The following is an 8,769-nucleotide window of genomic DNA, read 5'->3' on the forward strand; positions in this document are numbered from 1 at the left end:
GTGCAGGCCGCGGTTGAAACACTGGAGAGTCAGAAAAAAAATTAGGGTATGGTGTAAGATGGGAGCTTTTTAAGCAGGAAATAAAAATGAAAGCGTTAGAGCGGGCAGGCGTACTTAAAAGCACTGAAAGGAGCAACGAAATGTTATTGCGTAATAATTTGCGGATACTGCTAAAGGAAGAGACTAAAATGCCTGGGGCATACAAAGACGATATTTCTTTTGTGAAAGATAAACTCGAGATTCTAGATCGGGAACGATATTGTGGGGCGATTGTTAGAGCCAGAGCCGAAAGATGGTCAACAGGCGAAGCGCCAACTAAGCGTGCGCTGAGCCTCGAGAAAAGATATGCTCGGCGTAACGAGATAACGGGGGTAGAGAGGAACGGATCACTTACGACCGATAAGGAAGAAATCGAACTCGCATTTTTCGAGTATTACAGTAGATTATTTGCGTCCTGTCCAGTAGATGTCCAGCTTTTTAAAGATGAATTTTTGGGTTTCATGCCGCGCATAGATGACGAAACGAAAGAATTACTAGAATCGACCATCAGCGTAGAGGAAGTGGTCTTTGCAATAGAAGCCCTAAACCCGGGAAAGTCCCCTGGCCCAGACGGCCTAAGAGCAGTTTTTTATAAGACTCAGAAGCACGAGATTGCCGCAGTCCTAGCCAAGGTATTCAATGAAGCATATGATTTGAATATGTTGCCTCCATCTTTTATGTCGTCGCACACAGTGTTAATTCCCAAAACAGATGACGCAGTTAAGTTGCAGCACGTCACAGCGTATCGGCCGATCAGTCTGACTAATGTCGACTACAAAATTCTAATGAAAATCTTAGCAAGGAGATTGCAATCTGTAATATCGGAAATAGTGGGGCCCCATCAAACTTGCGGCATTAAAGGAAGGACTATTTGCACCAACATCCACAAAGCACGCAGTGTTATGGAGTGTTGCGACGCAATGCGTACTTGCGTTGCGATGCTCCAGGTAGATTTGGAAAAGGCTTTTGATCGCGTGCCTCACGACCTGCTTTTAACCATTCTCGATCATGTAAACGTCGGCGCTGTTATCCGTGAAGGTGTCAGCATGGCGTACAACGGTTGCTCGACGAGACTTATGGTGAACAAGTCGGTTGGAAAACGTATAAAAGTGAATCGATCCGTCCGCCAAGGGTGTCCTTTGTCACCACTTCTTTTTTGCATTTACATAGAATCCCTTTGCATTAGTATTTTTAAAAACAGTACTATCAGTGGTTTTCAGCTTCATGCGACCGAAGTTAAAGTGTTAGCGTATGCTGATGATATTGCAGTGTTTTGTTCCAACCGCGAGAGTATTGTTCAAGTCGTTCACACGCTTAAACGTTATTGCGAAGTCAGTGGCAGCTCTGTTAACTGGGCCAAGTGCCTGGGATTTTGGCATGGAGAGTGGAGCTCTACTCCTAGTTCGTTTGCCAACATGCAGTGGGTGACCACCCCCGTAAAATATTTGGGAGTGCCTCTAGACAATTATCGCGATAGCGAACCCTATTGGCGACGGCAGGTAATGGAGCTTCGCGAAAGAGTAGAAAAAAGTCGGAGGTATGATCTGTCTATTTTTGCACGGGCCACAGTTTGCAATTTGTTTTTTGTCAGCAAACTGTGGTACGTTCTACAAGTTTTGCATTGTTCGCGGGTAAATGTGCAGAAATTGCACCGGGTATTTGCAGTGTTTATTTGGGGTTCCACGTGGGAGCGATCGAGTAGGACGAATCTTTTCCGGCGCGTACGCAATGGGGGGCTTAGTTTGACGCATTTGTTTTTACGTCAGGTTGTTAATCGGTTCATGTATTTTCGGGACATGAGTGACCCCTTTTTGCGCACCGTTTGTCAAGTGAGAGTTGCAAGCAGGTTGCCTGAGTTGATTGTTTCCACGTCATCGATGTCCGGTGGTATTCATGGATATTTAAAGGAAGTCGTTGCCTCATGTAAATTTCTGTTATCTCGTTTTTCAGCTGAGTATTTGAGTGAGGTTCCTCGGAAAAGATTGTATAAGGCTGTGTGCGATACTGTGTTTCCTGTACCTCTATACAGAGCCTTATACTGTGCAGGCCCAGGACAAGATGTCTTGAAGTGCGTTAAGCGTATGGTGGTGCCCGCAGGCACCAAGACTTTCTTCTTTACATTACATTCAGGTACACTGTCGGTCAAGACATGGCTAAACGAGAGGGGACTTTTTGTACCGTGGGGGGATCACTGCTTTTTATGCAAGAAGCCAGAGACGGTCGAACACGTGTTTCTTGAGTGCTGGGATGGGGTCTTCTTCTGGGACGTCCTCCAACGTATTCTGAAGAAGGGCCTCCCCCTGGATGCGCATGGAATCCGTTATCTATCGGTTAAAAACGAGGAAGGTTTTCCCTTTGACCTGGTTATGCTGTTGGGTCTGCACAGTATCATGGAAGTCCCGAATGGCTGTACACAACGCTGACAATAATGTACGGGAGGCGCGGGAATATTTTCGTGAAAGTGTATCTTTGTTAGTTGAAGTCAACAGAGCACAGAAGTGCGAGCCTGAGTGGCTTCCGCGCATTGAGGCACTTTTGTCCATGAAACAATTTTAGCCTCCGACGCCAGTCACTTCGGACTGGTTTAGTTTAGCTTTGCCCTGCTTCCTATGGTTTGAGCGATATGCCTGCCTATTTGACAATGTAAAAAAAAAAAAAAAAAACGGCAATAAAGAAAAAAGGATCGGTGGCCGAGTGGTCTAGCGCACACCAGCTCGGAGCACGTGGAGCGAAAGCTCGCGCTGCAGAACCCAGGGATCCTGGGTTCGAGCCCCACCCCTGCCCGTTTCGATCTGGATGAGCATCGTACCGGCGTGCGGTCGCGTATCACTACTGCGTGATGCACGTTAAAGACCCCAGGCTAGCGGTTGTGCCGCACTGGCTAAATTGCTCATAGTACAGCTGGGAGACTCGTCGCCCCTGTGAGGCAGACCAAGTTCTAGGCTGTATAAACACACACACAACCCACTTTTTTTTAGCGTTAACGCGAGGCCGTACATCTGCGCGCTATGCAAAAAGAAAGCTTCGAAAGGAACGCGAATATCTTTCCACCGGTAAGTTCGGGGATTGTTGAAGTTCACGAAACTGCTCTGATGATGTAACCGTGTTTGGGACCCCGAGGGTCTGCCTGCATGATCCGCCGCTTGCGGCAGCCAGAATGTATGGGAAAATGGCGGACCTTTTCCTCTAGAGTTAGTATGTATGATCTCTATGCTCAACACTGCCTAGAATAAAGCCTCCGCATCGCCTCCTCTCTCTTCATGAGACGTCATCACAGTCGGATCGCGCTAACTCGGCGCCGATTGGACGCAATCCCCAGACGAACACTGACACAGCACTCGGGCCCAATCTGAGGCCTCGAAAGGGGATCGGTGGCCGAGTGGTCTAGCGCACACCAGCTCGGAGCACGTGGAGCGAAAGCTCGCGCTGCAGAACCCAGGGATCCTGGGTTCGAGCCCCACCCCTGCCCGTTTCGATCTGGATGAGCATCGTACCGGCGTGCGGTCGTGTATCACTACTGCGTGGTGCACGTTAAAGACCCCAGGCTTGCGGCTGTACCGCACTGGCTAAATTCCTCATCTACAGCTGGGAGACTCGTCGCCCCTGTGAGGCAGACCAAGTTCTAGGCTGTATAAACACACACACAACCCAATTTTTTTTTTTTCTGAGGCCTCGATCGATCTGATTGCGATAACGGTGCGAAGGCCTTCCGCTTATCTATACTCCGCTCAGCTTCGGTCCAGACGCAGCCGATGCTACAAGCGCGAGCATGTGGCCCAGAACAGTGCTTACACTGCACGAGTGCGCGTGCTTGGCAGGGATGCTGAAAGCCCGGAGCTCGCACTTGTAGCTTTGGCTGCGTCTGGACCGAAGCTGAAACGAAGTATAGGTGGCTCTGGTCCACCACGTGCCGTATGCGTGCGCAGTGCGCACCGTCGTCGTCTTCAGTGGGTCCGGGAACAATACGCGTCCAGCATCGCGCCTCAGCTGTACCGCTTACAATCTCTTTATTCACCGCGGGGGGGCCTCAGGGGGATAAGGTAAGTGATTGGTGATAATAAGACCCATTGGTATCTTTTCACGGCAACAGCAAAAATTCCTGGTTGGCCTTTCATTACGTCTGCCACGTGCATAAAAAAATGACTAGTTATATCTAAAAAATTGGGTTGTGTGTGTGTTTATACAGCCTAGAACTTGGTCTGCCTCACAGGGGCGACGAGTCTCCCAGCTGTAGATGAGAAATTTAGCCAGTGCGGTACAAACCGCTAGCCTGGGGTCTTTAACGTGCGTCACGCAGTAGTGATACACGACCGCACGCCGGTACGATGCTCATCCAGATCGAAACGGGCAGGGGTGGGGCTCGAACCCAGGATCCCTGGGTTCTGCAGCGCGAGCTTTCGCTCCGCGTGCTCCGAGCTGGTGTGCGCTAGACCACTCGGCCACCGATCCCCCCACTAGTTATATCTACTGTTACTCATCTGTGTCGATCCAACTTGAACCGAGCCAACAAAAAATTGTAGCGGAGCGCCTGATGGCAGCATATCCACTGTAAGGAAAAGGATACCAACCAGTTCACCAACGTACTTTCAAATTCAGTGCAGTAGCTTCAAGAACGTGCTATGGATGCTTGAACGACGTGTTCAATTCGCGAGCGCACATAGGAGCCCAGCGCTCCAGTATTACTAGTGATGGGATGAATCTTTATCCGAATCGACATTTGGAAAGATTCGGAAGAATAGCCGAATCTCCAGCGAATCGTAAAAGCTCGGAAAGATTCGGAGCGTTGCCATGGTTGCCAGATCACGTTGATGAGTGTTTCAACTTTTCGCGATATTAAATTCACTAAATTCTAAAAAGTGCATAAAATAATGTTATAATATAATATCATAGTAATAAAAAACAACCGCACCTCCACGTGGTAAATGATGTTGATTGGGCGAAGCTCTGGTGGTGCTTGTCTGCGTAGACGCTGAGCCGCAGCATGCCGAGCCTTTCGTTCGTTTACATCCATGTCACGCTGCGGTCAAATGCTCAAATGCGTATATAACCACTACAGTGTTCTAATAACCACGTTCCATACCACACATTCTCTTTCTGACATGGATGAAAACGAACGAAAGGCTCGGCATGCTGCAGCTCACCGTCTACGCAGACAAGCACCACCAGAGCTTCGCCCCAATCAACATCATTCACCAAGTGGAGATGCGGTTGTTGTTTTTTTTTTCGCACGTTTTCATCGCCGCAAGAGATCGATGCCGTACGTGCTGTTCGGTACAGACACATTTCGTGCCCTTAACACCGCGGATGTGAGTATGTTCGACTTGATTATCTCCAACGTGTGTCCACTGAGGTATCATTATCGGAACACGGGAAACATTCTCAAACTCCTATTAGCCTCCTGTACTGCATTTCTACCTTTCTGGTTAATGATATCCGATTTAGTTACAGTTTCCGAACAATAAAGTTGCGTTGGACACCCCCTGTGTTGTGTTTCTTTTTCATCAAATGCAACGCGTAACGTTGCACGGCCGATTTCCTGCCGAAAACGGACAAACGCCACGCGGTCGAAGTTAAGACGAGCAACATTCATCTCGCAGACATACGCAGCTCTGGAGAAGGAGATGAATCATTTCCTTGCCTGAATATATATTTATTGTGCGTTGCGCCACATTGTGTGTAATACACATACCTCGGCAAACCTCACTCATGAGGGCCCTCACTCACCCTCACTCACCCTCGTCTTCACAGGTGAGGTGAGGGTGAGTGAATTTCTGAACCAGGACAATTCATGAGTGTGAGGGTGAGTGAGGGTGAGTGAGGGCCGTGAGGGCGGTGAGGGCCGTGAGGGCCGTGAGGGCGGTGAGGGCCGTGAGGGCCATGAGGGCAGTGAGGGGTATGAGGGCCATGAGTGCGTGAGGGGCGTGAGGGCGGTGAGTGGCGTGAGGGCCATGAGTGCGTGAGTGGTGTGAGGGCGGTGAGTGCGTGAGGGGTGTGAGGGCCATGAGTGCGTGAGGGCAGTGAGTAACATGAGAGGCGTGAGGGCCGTGAGGGCGGTGAGTGCATGAGGTGTGTGAGGGCCATGAGTGCGTGAGGCCCCCTTCAGATCGAGCATCTTTCTCAGCAATTTTGGTGTTAATAGCGGGTTGTTCTCTAGCTTTCCTTAGATCGACACGAATTGCAGAGATCGGGTCCGGCTCGAAATAAGCAAGCAACTCGGAGCAATTCGAATACGTTTAAAGCGGCTGCATCCAATCAGGGACGCAAAATTTTCACGTGATACCTCGTGCCGGCGATGATGACACCGAAAGACTTGGTTCTGGTTTGAGATCGATCGTTTTTTTTTTTTTTAAATAAACTGCTTCAGAAAGGTGCATTAGTATTCTTAACGAGATTTAAATGCATAAAAACAGGTTTATAACGCGTAATTGTGTCTAAATAGTGCAAGAAAAATAAAATTTTATGATGACGATGGCAGATTGCAGCAATTGGTTGCTGCGTGTGATCGCGGGCGGCCCGTGTTGCTAGTGTTGCGACGTAAAGTTTCTGGGCGAAATTGCCCCATCTGAAGCTGGCCTGAGTGGCGTGAAGGCCCTCAGTGCGTGAGGGGCGTGAGGAGCGTGAGGGGTGTGAGGGCCGCAAGGGCGGTGAGGCGCGTGAGGGCGGTGAGTGGCGTGAGGGCGGTGAGTGGCGTGAGGGTGATGAGTGGCGTGAGGGTGATGAGTGGCATGAGGGCGGTGAGTGGCGTGAGGGCCGTGAGGGCGGTGAGGGCGGTGAGGGCCGTGAGTGGCGTGAGGGCGGTGAGGGCCGTGAGGGCGGTGAGGGCCGTGAGGGCCGTGAGTGGCGTGAGGGCCATGAGTGAGTGAGGGGCGTGAGGGCCGTGAGGGCGGTGAGGGCCGTGAGGGCCGTGAGGGGCGTGAGGGCCGTGAGGCTCAGTAAGGGTGAGTGAAGGGCTGAAGGTGAGTGTGACTGTGAGGGTGAGGGTGAGGATGAGTGAGGGGCTGAAGGTGAGTGTAGCTGTGAGGGTGAGTGTGTCTGTTAGGGTGAGGGTGAGTGAGGGCGACCTAAAATGCCGACATCTGGTAATACAGAGCATTTCGCTACATTCTATCGATCTCCGCGAAACCGCACAAAAACCGAGACGTACCTTGGTTAGGCCTACGTCAACCACACCGATCAGCTCAGCTGGACATGGGCGCGTGCCAGGGTTTAGAATGACAGTACAGCACATATACAATACGTTGAAATAAACGACAGTAAATCTGGTTATATGCAGTAACAGTACCCAAGAAAGAAAAACCACAAGTGACCGCATTCGCGAGGTTTACGACAAGGTTCACGCCGCCGTCGCAACCAGCGACGAATCTCCGAATCTGCCGAATATTCGTCGCGAGAAGTTCGGGATTTTCCGAATCTGAATCTCCGATGATTCTTCCCATCACTACGTATTAAATACGGAGGAATGGAGTTTGATAAAAAAATTCTTATTTTTGATTTTCATTAAAAGGTGTCCCGAGCCACTCAGAATGAGTCTCCACCCTCCCATTGAGCGTCCAAGCCCAGTGGGAACGGTCATCAATGGCAGGAACCCGGGCCGAAACCCAAGTCACCTGACCGGCTTCGCGCTCAGGTGGAGACCCTACGACTCCTCATCGTGGTTGAGGGTGTTCCGAGTTTACGGTTGAAACTCGGCGATCAGCCTATAGAAATGATCCTATGAAGCATGATCTTGACCTCGCAATGCTCACGGAAAGCAACCGGTATGCGGATGGGGTAGGTAATAAAGCCGGTGAGTCGTCTTACTCTGTAAGAATTTAGCTGCAAATGAATAAAACATCGTACTCAAAAATATAATTGTCGTAAGCTTCATCCGAAACAGTCACAAACTGTTATTTCGAACTCGGTGCTTACGCGAACACAAAATCGATTTAAGGTTTTGAAGGCGATGCAGTGACTCATTGCGGTCGAATGATTGCTCGGGCTTTGCAGAAAGCCTCAGCAGTCTCGCAACATTGTATCCGGTGCTGACGATCAGAATAGTTTATAAACCTCAGTAAAAAGGTAACTGCGTACGAAATATTCAGAAAGTAACTCTATTTAATTTGTTATCTCGAGTTAATTTGCTCTTTCAATTTAATGTGTTCTGCAATGAACATAAAACAACGAACCTTCAATAAAATATGGTAAAATAAAAATGTCAAAATCCCGCACATCTAATGGAGAAAAGATGCCTTCTGCGTGCTTACCCCCTTTCCGTTTTCCACCCCTCCCCCCCCCCCCCCCCCCCCCCCCTTTGAAAAAAAATGCTCTTCTTTAAATAAAATTTTTACACAGGCGTAATTCAGCCTGTCCCAAGGCTAACTTTAATGCACTTCAGATGCTGGTGAGGCCACCAAAAAATAGAACGCAGGCAATCCTCAAGAAGGTAGGGCGAGGGTAAGAGCAGCCGTGGAGGAGGAAGCAGACGGAACGCTAAACGGAACGTCTTAATTTTGACAAAAAGGTAACAAGCATGCAGGGGGGGCTTATGAAGCTTCAGCCCCCCCCCCTCCCCCCCCCCCCCCCCCAAAAAAAAAAAAAAAAATCCCTGGCGACGATTTTGGAATTATTTGTGGTAAATAAATGGTAAATATTCCCACACTGGTTTAAGATATCTTGGCACCCCTGCTGCAGACTTGGAGAGGCCAATGTTATGTCCCGCGCTTAGCCACGAATGGATGTCCAGTAAATATA

The 8,769-nt window shown here is 49.5% G+C and overlaps 1 non-coding gene across 1 annotated transcript; it reads right to left on the bottom strand.

Moving 5' to 3' along the window:
• Window positions 1–7,552: 7,552 nt before the first annotated feature.
• Window positions 7,553–7,767, bottom strand: LOC121837898. Its single transcript, XR_006078337.1, has one exon. It is a non-coding gene; the product is annotated as a small nucleolar RNA U3 (small nucleolar RNA).
• Between the last annotated feature and the right edge of the window lie 1,002 nt (window positions 7,768–8,769).

This window comes from Ixodes scapularis, unplaced genomic scaffold (assembly GCF_016920785.2).
Source record: "Ixodes scapularis isolate PalLabHiFi unplaced genomic scaffold, ASM1692078v2 PGA_scaffold4__175_contigs__length_147842914, whole genome shotgun sequence".
NCBI lineage: Eukaryota > Metazoa > Arthropoda > Arachnida > Ixodida > Ixodidae > Ixodes > Ixodes scapularis.